At 46.9% G+C, this 12,029-nt stretch overlaps 1 pseudogene; it reads left to right on the top strand.

Moving 5' to 3' along the window:
- The first annotated feature begins 3,976 nt into the window (after nucleotides 1-3,976).
- Nucleotides 3,977-4,859, top strand: LOC136308122 (protein FRG1 pseudogene; annotated as a pseudogene).
- Nucleotides 4,860-12,029: the final 7,170 nt, after the last annotated feature.

Raw genomic sequence — 12,029 nt, 5'->3', positions numbered from 1 at the left:
TTTTATTTTTTTTTATTTTTTCATTTTTCTGAAGCTGGAAACGGGGTGAGACAGTCAGACAGACTCCCGCATGCGCCCGACCGGGATCCACCCGGCACGCCCACCAGGGGCGACGCTCTGCCCACCAGGGGGCGATGCTCTGCCCATCCTGGGCGTCGCCATATTGCGACCAGAGCCACTCTAGCGCCTGAGGCAGAGGCCACAGAGCCATCCCCAGCGCCCGGGCCATCTCTGCTCCAATGGAGCCTTGGCTGCGGGAGGGGAAGAAAGAGACAGAGAGGAAAGCGCGGCGGAGGGGTGGAGAAGCAAATGGGCGCTTCTCCTGTGTGCCCTGGCCGGGAATCGAACCCGGGTCCTCCGCACGCTAGGCCGACGCTCTACCGCTGAGCCAACCGGCCAGGGCCTGAGAGGTTTCTAGCTCATAAGATTTATTCACCTCTGTTCCCCATCTCCTTCTCTCTCCCTGCACAAACTCAGCACAAACTGGCTTCTCACTCAGCACTCCACCATCTCGGCTGCTTCTCCTGGCCTCCTCCACATGTCCTTTCTCTGCTTTAATGATAATCTTAGGAACTGAGAGAGCAAGCTCCTGGTCTGCCCCACTTTATAGTGCAGAAATCAAAATCTTTAATCCAATATACAAAATAGGGAAGTCTCTGGTACAAAGTCCACCCCACATCAAAAAGGGTGGGAAAGGCTTAGTTCAAAAACCAAGCCCCAGGCTACAAGGATCCTGCCTGCCCACAGCCCACCCCCAACACACGTTAATATAATTACGCCCATTCCAAGCAAGAAGGGCAACTAATATCACCTGGGCGATGGGCTTCCACGTGGGCAGTGCCATCTTTAACAAAGTGATCATAATATATTGTATCTGCCCAACCGGGGGGAAAGGTTTGCCAATGCTATGTCATTTCCCAAATGTTCTGGAAATTTAAGTGGCACGTGAACCCCCAGAATTAAATAGTCGATGTGAGGTCACATAGCTAATAAAACATGGGACTCATTCCTCTGACTCTAGATCCTGTGTTGTTTTGACTGCCCACCTTGCCTCCCTGTGTCCTGAGTACCAGGATAATGAGAATAACAACCACGGGCATTTAAGAACTTCTTAGGACACTCTTAACCTTATTGAATTGTCACAGCTATCTTAAGTGATAGATATTGTTCCTATCCCCATTGTACAGACGTAAACACTGAGGCCGAAGAAGCTGGGTTTGAATCTGCTCTATAAGACTCAAAAGCCTACTGTCTCAACCTGTTCACTCTTCTGCCTTTCAACTCATAAAGGAGAAACTCAGAGATTGGACAAAGCAGAGACAATTCAGCAGAAAGTGCCATTATAGAGTGGGAATTCCAGATGACCTCCTGGTTTGCCCATTTTTCATACTGCCTTTGAGAAAAGCCCATGCCAAAAGGGGAAGGAGCAAGGTAGCCACACTCTTTTTTTTTTTCTTTTTTTTTACAGAGACAGAGAGAGAGTCAGAGAGAGGGATAGTCAGGGACAGACAGACAGGAACAGAGAGAGATGAGAAGCATCAATCATCAGTTTTTCGTTGCAGCATCTTAGTTGTTCATTGATTGCTTTCTCATATGTGCCTTGACTGTGGGGCTACAGCAGACCGAGTAACCCCTTGCTCGAGCCAGAGACCTTGGGTTCAAGCTGGTGAGCTTTGCTCAAACCAGATGAGCCCGTGCTCAAGCTGGCGACCTCAGGGTCTCAAACCTGGGTCCTCCACATCCCAGTCTGACGCTCTATCCACTGCGCCACCACCTGGTCAGGCTGTAGTCACACTCTTGCTGGCTGTGCCCTGGACACACAGACCTGGGGACACACAGAGTCGGGGTCAAGGGAGCTGCACTTAGCATTCTGGCTTGTTAAGCTTGGTTTCAACTTTCAAACCTCTGTAGTATTTTATACTTTGTGAAGACTTGCATACCCAAGTCTCATTTGATTACTCATTTGTTCATTCATTTACCAACCAAGAGGGGTGTGAAGCCAGGTGCCACGGTCACTATCACAGCAGCCTGGCCCATGCAGGTTCGCATTGGATTCGGACAGATGGTAATGAAACAACGGAGCCAAAAACTGATTGGCCATCATCTTTAATCCTAGCTTGCACCCGGAGGGCAAGTAAAACACACACTGGGCTCCAAAACCCACTCACATTCAGTGCTCACAAAGCTACTGACTTATCCGAGTTTCCTAGAATCAAAGGTTTCTAGCTCACCAGACTTATTCACCTCTGTTCCCCATCTCCTTCCTTCTCTCTGCACAAACTGGCTTTTCCTTCAACACTCCGCCGTCTTGGCTGCTTCTTCTGGCCTCCTCCATGTGGCTTTTCTCTGCTCTCGTTTTCTGTTCTCTCCTCTAATACTAATCTCAGGAACCAAGACAGCAAGCTCCCGATCTGCCCCACTTTATAGTGCAGAAATCCAAACCTTTAATCCAATATACAAATAGGGAAATCTCTGATACAAAGTCACTTATCTGAGGCATGATGGGATTCCTCATGAGAGTGCACTACCCTATATCAAAAAGGGTGGGAAAGGCTTAGTCCTAAAACCAAGCCCCAAGATACAAGGATCCTGCCTGCCCACAGCCCGCCCCCAACACACATTAATATAATTACGCCCATTCCAAGCATAAGGGCAACTAATATCATCACCTGGGAGATGGGTTTCCATGTGGGCAGCGCCATCTTTAACAAAGTGAGCATAATATATTTCATCTGCCCAACAAGGGGGAAGAGCATAGACTCTGGAGCCAGGCTGTCTAGATACAAGTTTAATTTAGTGACTGGGTATGCTTGTGTAAGTTACTGTGAGCTCTCGGTCTCAACTGCAAATGAGGGACACTCATGAAGTCATTCAAACCATTGAATGAATACATGAAATGCACTTAGGACAGTGCCTTACACATAGTAAATGCTATAAAACTGTTAGCTCTGAGCACAGTAGTCATTAATATAGATCAGGAGTGGGCAAACTATGGCCCGCAAGCCAAATCTAGTTCTCTGCCCATTTTTGTAAATAAAGTTTTATTGGAACACATTTATATATGTTCTATGGCTGCTTTTGGGTTTCCACAGCAGATGTGAGTAGTTGCAAAAGATTGTATGCCTCACAAAGCCTAAAACTTTTACTAACTGGTCCTTTACAGAAAGTTTGTCAACCCTGAGAGCTGAAGTGTTCCTATATTCCTGGAGCTCATAATTCTAGAGCAGGGGTCGGGAACCTATGGCTCGTGAGCCAGATTAGGCTCTTTTGATGGCTGCATCTGGCTCACAGACAAATATTTAATAAAAATAATAATAACATTAAAAATATAAAACATTCTCATGTATTACAATCCATTCATTTCCTACTGCTCATGTTCATGGTTGCAGGTAGCTGGAGCCAATCACAGCTGTCCTCCAGGACAACACCAAATTTTTATTGGATATTGCGTAATGTACATGGGTCATTGTATGGCTCTCACAGAATTACTTTTTTTTTTTTTTTTTTTTTTTTTTTTTTTCATTTTCTGAAGCTGGAAACAGGGAGAGACAGTCAGACAGACTCCCGCATGCGCCCGACCGGGATCCACCCGGCACGCCCACCAGGGGGCGATGCTCTGCCCATCCTGGGCGTCGCCATGTTGCGACCAGAGCCACTCTAGCGCCTGGGGCAGAGGCCACAGAGCCATCCCCAGCGCCCGGGCCATCTTTGCTCCAATGGAGCCTTGGCTGCGGGAGGGGAAGAGAGAGACAGAGAGGAAGGCGCGGCGGAGGGGTGGAGAAGCAAATGGGCGCTTCTCCTATGTGCCCTGGCCGGGAATCGAACCTGGGTCCTCCGCACGCTAGGCCGACGCTCTACCGCTGAGCCAACCGGCCAGGGCCCAGAATTACATTTTAAAATATGTGGCGTTTGGGTTCTGCGGAGACTTCGCTGCCAAGTGTGTGCGCGCTTCCAGCGGGCGGTGCTCCGTCCCTGCTCCAGTCCCGGTATCATCCTGATCAGCTCCCACCTTCCTGCACAAGCGCCACCAGAACCATGGCTGAATACTCCTACGTGAAGTCCACCAAACTTGTGCTCAAGGGAACCAAGGCCAAGAGTAAGAAGAAAAAGAGCACAGAGAAGAAGAGAAAAAGAGAGGATGATGAAGAAACCCAGCTTGACATTGTTGGAATCTGGTGGACAGTAACAAACGTCGGTGAAATTTCAGGAACCATAGCAATTGAGATGGATAAAGGAACCTACATACACGCACTGGACAACAGACTTTTCACACTGGGAGCCCCACATAAAGAAGTCGACGAGGGCCCTAGTCCTCCGGAGCAGTTTACAGCTGTCAAACTGTCTGATTCCAGAATCGCCCTAAAATCTGGCTGTGGGAAATACCTTGGTATAAATTCAGATGGACTTGTCGTTGGGCGTTCAGATGCGATTGGACCAAGAGAACAATGGGAACCAGTCTTTCAAGATAGGAAAATGGCTTTACTGGCCTCAAATAGCTGCTTTATCAGATGCAATGAAGCAGGCGATATAGAAGCAAAAAGTGAAACAGCAGGAGAAGAAGAAATGATAAAGATTCGATCCTGTGCTGAGAGAGAAACTAAGAAAAAAGATGATATTCCAGAAGAAGACAAAGGAAATGTTAAACAGTGTGAAATCAATTATGTAAAGAAATTTCAGAGCTTCCAAGACCACAAACTTAAAATAAGTAAAGAAGACAGTAAAGCTCTTAAAAAGGCCCGGAAAGATGGATTTTTGCATGAAACACTTCTGGACAGGAGAGCCAAATTGAAAGCTGATACATACTGCAAATGACCCAGATTTTTGTGTCTCTTCTTCTTTTTTTCTGAATAAAATAATCAGTGGAAAAATAAAAAATAAAATAAAATATGTGTCGTTCATGGCTCGCTCAGCCAAAAAGGTTCCCGACCCCTGTTCTAGAGGGACAGTTTGGCATTAAACAGATGATGAATACAAATATACTATTGCAATGGAAGGAAGTGCTACCTGGGAACAGAACAGAGAATGACAAGAGCACATTGTAAACTAGAATGGGTGGTCACAGTGGTCTTCCTGCAGAGGGATTTTTTTTCTTTTATTTTCTGAAGCTGGAAACGGGGAGAGACAGTCAGACAGACTCCCGCATGTGCCCAATCGGGATCCACCCGGCACACCCACCAGGGGCAACATTCTGCTCACCAGAGGGCAATGCTCTGCCCCTCCGGGGCATCGCTCTGCCGCGACTAGAGCCACTCTAGCGCCTGGGGCAGAGGCCAAGGAGCCATCCCCAGCGTCCGGGCCATCTTTGTTCCAATGGAGCCTCGGCTGCGGGAGGGGAAGAGAGAGACAGAGAGGAAGGAGAGGGAGAGGGGTGGAGAAGCAGATGGGCGCTTCTCCTATGTGCCCTGGCCGGGAATCGAACCCGTGTCCCCCGCACGCCAGGCCGACGCTCTACCGCTGAGCCAACCGGCCAGGGCCCAGAGGGGTATTTCTTAATGAAGAGGAGCTGGTCAGGCTCTGGGGCAGTGATGACTATGTGGGTGGAAATGTTACAGGAAAGGACCAGGCCTGGAGTAGCTCTGCCTTGGGCCAGCCTTTAGTGTATGGGTTTTTGTCTTCCTGCAGGAAAGATTTCACAACATGAGTTCAGGTGTTTTTTGTGTGTGTGTGTGTTTTTTAAAATTCATTTTAGAGAGCAGAGAGAAAGGGAGAGAGAGAGACAGAGAGGGAGAGAGAGAGGAGAGAGAGACAGAGAGAGAAGTGGGGAGGAGCTGGAAGCATCAACTCCCATATGTGCCTTGACTAGGCAAGCCCAGGGTTTTGAACCAGCGACCTCAGCATTTCCAGGTCGACGCTTTATCCACTGCGCCACCACAGGTCAGGCGAGTTCAGGTGGTTTTGAGAGTACGTGTATTAAAGATAGGAACAGTGAGCCAAAGAAGGACCTAGGACAGAAGAAGCAACAGGAGAGAGACTGGGTGGGGTTGCTTTGGCTCTCTAGAAATGTTATAGGGAATGCCCTGGCTGGGTAGTCAGTTGGTTAGAGCAATGGATTTCAACCTTTTTACACTTGGGGACTGATGAAAATAGGATAATTATTTTGGGGACCACTAAGGCAGAAATCACCCTGAGCATAAGATAATTCAGCTAAGGTCATGGGTCAATAATCGTCATATATATCATCAGGGTGGTTAATTTTGACCGATCTGCACTAAATTTCTGGCAGACTGGTCCTTGGACCAGCGGTTGAAAAACACTGGGTTAGAGCATTTTTCTAATATGTCAGGGATGCAGGTTCCATCCCCAGTCAGGGCCAATCGATGTTTTTCTCTCTACCTCTATAATCAATTTAAACATTTTTTTAAAAAAGAAAGAAATGTTATAGGAACAAAATGAGCCTAGGCAGGGCTGCTCTGGCTTACTGAGAAGTCAGAGAAAATGGGGCCTAGGAGACAGGTGTAGGGGTGAGCCTGGGGTAGGCTCACCACTGTGCATTGCTCTCCTGGCTGTGAGTCTTGCGGGGTCCCTTAGAGTTTAGGAGATGATTGCATGTGGGGATGAAGAGGAGGAAGGGGGAGGCACAGGCATGCTCCTTGGAAGGGGAGTGCACACTGGGTCCTTTGTTGAGCGGTATTATTTTTTATTTCTATTAAAAAATTTTTTGCCTGACCAGGCGGTGGCGCAGTAGATAGATGTAAAGCCAGTAGCCAAGGTCAGGGCCACTATCACAGCAGCCTTCCGGCCCATGCAGATTCACATTGGATTCAGACAGTCGGTAAAGAAATAGTGGAGCCACAAACTGATGGGCCATAGTCTTTAATTCTAGCTTGCACCCGGCAGGCAAGTAAAAATACACACTGGGCTCCAAAACCCACTCACATTCAGTGCTCACAAAGTCACTGACTTATCCGAGTTTCCTAGAATCAAAGGTTTCTAGCTCACCAGCCTTATTCTCCTCAGTTCCCCATCTCCTTCCTTATCCCAGATACAAACTCTGCACAAACTGGCATCTCACTCAGCACTCCACCATCTTGACTGCTTCTCCTGGCCACATGGCCTCTTTCTGCTCTCTGCTCTGCTCCCTCTGCTCTGTCATGCTAATCATCCCAGGAACCAAGAGCAAGCTCCTATTCTGCCCCTATTTTATAGTGTAGAAATCCAAACTCTTAATCCAATATACAAAACAGGGAAGTCTCTAATACAAAGACACTTCTCTGAGGCATGATTGGATTGTACCGCCCCACATCAAAATGGGTGGGAAAGGCCTAATCCCAAAACCAAGCCCCAGGCTACAAGGATTCTACCTGCCCACAGAGACACACATTAATATCACCTGGGCAATGGCCTCCTCGTGGGCAGCGTTATCTTTTACAAAGTGAGCATAATACATTTTATCTGCCCAACAATAGAGCATTGGAATGGGATGCGGAGGACCCAGGTTTGAGACCCCGAGGTTGCCAGCTTGAGTGCGGGCTCACTGGGTTTGAGCAAGGCTCACCAGCTTGAGCCCAAGGTCGCTGGCTCGAGCAAGGGGTCACTCAGTGTAAGGCCAGTAGCCAGGGCCACCATCACAGCCGCCTGGCCCGTGCAGGTTCACATTTGATTCAGACAGACGGTAATGAAACAATGAAGCCAAGAACTTTAGCTTTAATCCTAGCTTGCATCGGCGGGCAAGTAAAACACACACTGGGCTCCAAAACCCACTCATGCAGTGCTCACAAAGCTACTGACTTATCCGAATTTCCTAGAATCAAAGGTGTCTACCTCACCAGTCTTATTCACCTCTGTTCCCCTTCTCCTTCTCTCTGCATAAACTGGCTTCTCCTTCAGCACTCCGCTATCTTGGCTGCTTCTCTCCTCCATCTGGCATTATTCTGCTCTCCTTTCTCTGCTCTCTCCTCTAATGCTAATAATCTCAGGAACCAAGAGAGCAAGCTCCCAGTCTGCCCCCATTTTATAGTGTAGAAATCAAAACCTTTAATCCAATATACAAATAAGGAAGTCTCTGATACAAAGTCACTTATCTGAGGCATAATGGGATTCCTCATGAGAGTGCACCACCCCACATCATGCAATCAGTCAAGGGTGTAGGGAAAAGCTTAGTTTTAAAACTAAGCCTTAGGCTATAACCACCCTGCCGGCTTACAGCCTGTCCCCCACACCCAATGCAAACTATAAGGGAGCAAACATATATCATATTTAAAAACTTATTTGACCAACATTCGGTCTGCAGTAGCCCCCCGGTCAAGGCACATATGAGAAATTAATCAGTGAACATCTAAGGAGCCATAATGAGGAATTGATGCTTCTCATCTCTCTCCCTTCCTGTCTTTGTCTGTCTCTCTCTCTGACTCTGTGTCTCTGCCACAAAAAAAAAAAAAAAAAAAAAATTCTATTGATTCATTTTAGAGAGAGAGAGGAAGAAAAAGAGAGACACTGATATGTTATTCCACTTATTTATGCATTCATTGGTTGACTCTTATATGTGCCCTGACCGGGGATCGAATCCACAACTTTGGTATAATCAGCTGAGCTACCCATCTGGGGTCTTTTGAGGGTTTGTAAATGTTGGGCATTTAGGGGAGGTCTTAATGCTGATGTGCCAAAGTGAGATTTATTTCCTTAACTTCATTGTCCATAGGTGTGGTTGGATATGTGGTATGCATGTCCTTTAATAGCTAAGCTAAGCTATTTACCCTCTGGCTGGGGAGGAGAAGTGTAAACCATTTACCCCTAAGTGTCCTTGGTTAGGGAAGATAGGATTTCGTGGTTTACTAGATGACTGTAAACTGCTTGGCCGTTCAAGTGTGTTTAGCTATTCCACTTGTCCTGTCTCAGAAAGCTGGGGGAGAGAGCACATGACAATATCGTGGACTGAAGAGGACCTTCTGGATGTCAAGGGAAAGGGAATGAGAGGACCTTGGTGGGGGAGGCAGGGGCCAAATCATGAACAATCATGGGGCTTCATTTAAGGACAATAGGGAGGCAGAGCAAGATTCTAACAACAGGCCCTGGCCGGTCGGCTCAGTGGTAGAGTGTCGGCCTGGCGTGCGGGAGTCCTCGGTTCAATTCCCGGCCAGGGCACACAGGAGAGGCACCCATCTGCTTCTCCACCCCTCCCCCTCTCCTTCCTCTCTGTCTCTCTCTTCCCCTCCCGCAGCCAAGGCTCCACTGGAGCAAAGTTTGCCCAGGCGCTGAGGATGGCTCTGTGGCCTATTACTCGGGCGCTAGAATGGCTCTGATTGCGGCAGAGCGACGCCCCCTGGTGGGCATGCCGGGTGGATCCTGGTTGGGTGCATGCGGGAGTCTGTCTGACTGCCTCCCCATTTCCAGCTTCGGAAAAATACAAAAAATTTTTTTTAAATAAAAATAAAAATGATTCTAACAATAGTGGATGCCTAACCTGTGGTGGTGCAGTGGATAAAGCGTCGACCTGAAACGTTGAGGTTGCTCATATGAAAATCCAGGCTTGCCTGATCAAGGCACATATGGGAGTTGATGCTTCCTGCTCCTCCCCTGCTTCTCTCTTACCCTCTTTCTCTCCTCACTAAAATAAATAAATAAATAAAATTTAATTCCAACAGTGGAAGGACCTGTTAGATTTGCATTTTAAAAGCTAATTCTGGCTTCATTAATGGGGGAAAGAATTTTAGAGAGAGGAAGGAAGAGAAACGTCAATTTTTTATTCCACTTACTTATATATTCATTGCTTGATTCTTATGTATGCCCTGATTGAGCCCACATTCCAGACAATGCTCTAACCAACTGAGCTACCCAGTGCGGGCGGGAAAAGATGTGATGAGTGTAAGAGTTGCTGGGGCCTGCGGGGGAAAGCCATTTTGGTAATCCAGGTGAGAAATGAAGATGACTTGAACCAAGGTAATGACATTGGAAACCAAGAGAAATGAATATATTTTTAAGATGCTTAGGAAGTAGAATTCAAGGGGACTTTGTGATGGTTGGGTATAAAGGAGTTAGAGTAGATGAGCGTGCCATTTTATCAAGATGCAAAGTCTAGGGGGAGGAGTTTTGATGGCGGCAAAAAGCAAGAGTCTAGTTGGGGGCACATTATATTTCAGAGGTCTGTGAAACATGAAGTGAAGATATATCTAGGAGGCAGCTGGATATGTGAATCTGGACTCTAGGGAGAAGGTTAAGTTGAAGATACATAATTGGGAGTCACGGTATATGGGTGGCCATTGAAGGCAAGGGAATGAGTGAGATTATGGGATGAGAGATAATAGATTAAGAGGAAAAAAAACAAGTAAATCTAGAACAAAGCTCCAAGTAGTTCTAATGTGTAAGGACAGATAGAGAAGCATGATCTGTCAAGAGATGAAGTAGAGACCTGACCTGTGGTGGCTCAGTGGATAAAATGTCAACCTGGAACACTGAGGTCGTCAGTTCAAAACCCTGGGCTTGCCTGGTCAAGGCACATATGGGAATTGATGCTTCCTGCTCCTCCCCTTTCTCTCTCTCTCTCTCTCTCTCTCTTCCTTTCTCTAAAATTGAATAAATAAATAAATAAGTAAAAGGAATTTTTAAAAACCTAGAAGAAAAAAAAAAGAGATGAAGTAGGAATAAAGTAGTCAAGAAGAAAAAAACAAAACAGAAGACGACTGCAGAATAGATGCTGTATGGCCAGTAGCCGTGGCCACCATGACAGCTGCTTGGCCCATGAAGGTTCGCATTTGATTCCAACGGTAATGAAACAATGGAGCCAAGAACTGGTGGGCCATTAGCTTTAATCCTAGCTTGCACTCAGCGGGCAAGAAATACACATAGTGGGAAAACACTTTCCTTTCCATTCAGGGCTCCCAAAGCCACTGACTAATCTGAGTTTCCTGGAATCAAAGGTTTCTAGCTCACCAGCTTTATTCACCTCTGTTCCCCATCTCCTCCTCTCTGTACAAACTCTGCACAAACTGGCTTCTCCTCAGCACTCCACCATCTTGGCTGCCTCTCCTCTCCTCCACGTGGCCTTTCTCTGTTTTTCTTATAGCGTAGAAATCAAAACCTTTAATCCAATATACAAACAAAGAAGTCTCTGATACAAAGTCACTTATCTGAAGCATAAAGGGATTCCTTATGACAGTGCACTACCCTATATCATGCAGTAGTCAAGGGTGGGAAAGGCTTAGTCTTAAAACTAAGCCTTAGGGTATAACAACCCTGCCTGCTTACAGCCTGTCCCCCACACCCAATGCAAACTATAAGCGAGCAAACATATATATCATATTTACAAACTTATTTGACCAACATTCCACCCCTTTTGCTCACTTCACAATCTAAAGTACAGGTATTCCTGCACAAGGAAATTAAGCATATTACACAAATTACAACAACATGACAAATCATACAATTTCAACAATTACAAAGGTACATTTTACCATCTGAGCATTTTGCCAAAAGCACAAAATATCCTCGGCCTTCTTTCTAGCCACTGGAAAACCTTTCCGGGGCAGGGGGAGGGCCTCCAGCAAAGCCGCCACCCACCCCCATCAGGGTATTTCAAATTGTCCAAAATCCGTAAGTCCATTCAACAAAGGAGCCAGTGCCCACTCTTTCGTAGTCCAGGAATCAGTTCACGCACATGTGGCCTCAGCCACAGCCCTCATCCCTGCCATCCTGGCAGGTCTTACACTGTCCCAAAGAGGACCACGTGGCAATGGCAGTCAGCATTTCCATCTCTGCTCCAGAAAGCATGATGGCGTCCACCCTATGTCCCAAAATCACAGATCTACCAGGGGTGTAGTAGGTACTCTTTAAGGCCCGGAGCCGCCATCGTGACCATCCACATGCAGGTTTGCATTGGATTCGGACAGTCGGTAAAGAAACAACAAAACCAAAAACTGGTGGACCATCATCTTTAATCCTAGCTTGTACCCAGTGGGCAAGTAAAAACACACACTGGGCTCCAAAACCCACTCATTCAGTGCTCACAAAGCTACTGACTTATCCGAGTTTCCTAGAATCAAAGGTTTCTAGCTCACCAGCCTTATTCACCTGTTCCCCATCTCCTTCTCTCTGCA

Source organism: Saccopteryx bilineata, chromosome 6, assembly GCF_036850765.1.
Source record: "Saccopteryx bilineata isolate mSacBil1 chromosome 6, mSacBil1_pri_phased_curated, whole genome shotgun sequence".
NCBI lineage: Eukaryota > Metazoa > Chordata > Mammalia > Chiroptera > Emballonuridae > Saccopteryx > Saccopteryx bilineata.
Note: the sequence above shows the minus strand (reverse complement) of the source record. Positions and strands in the feature narration are given on the sequence as shown.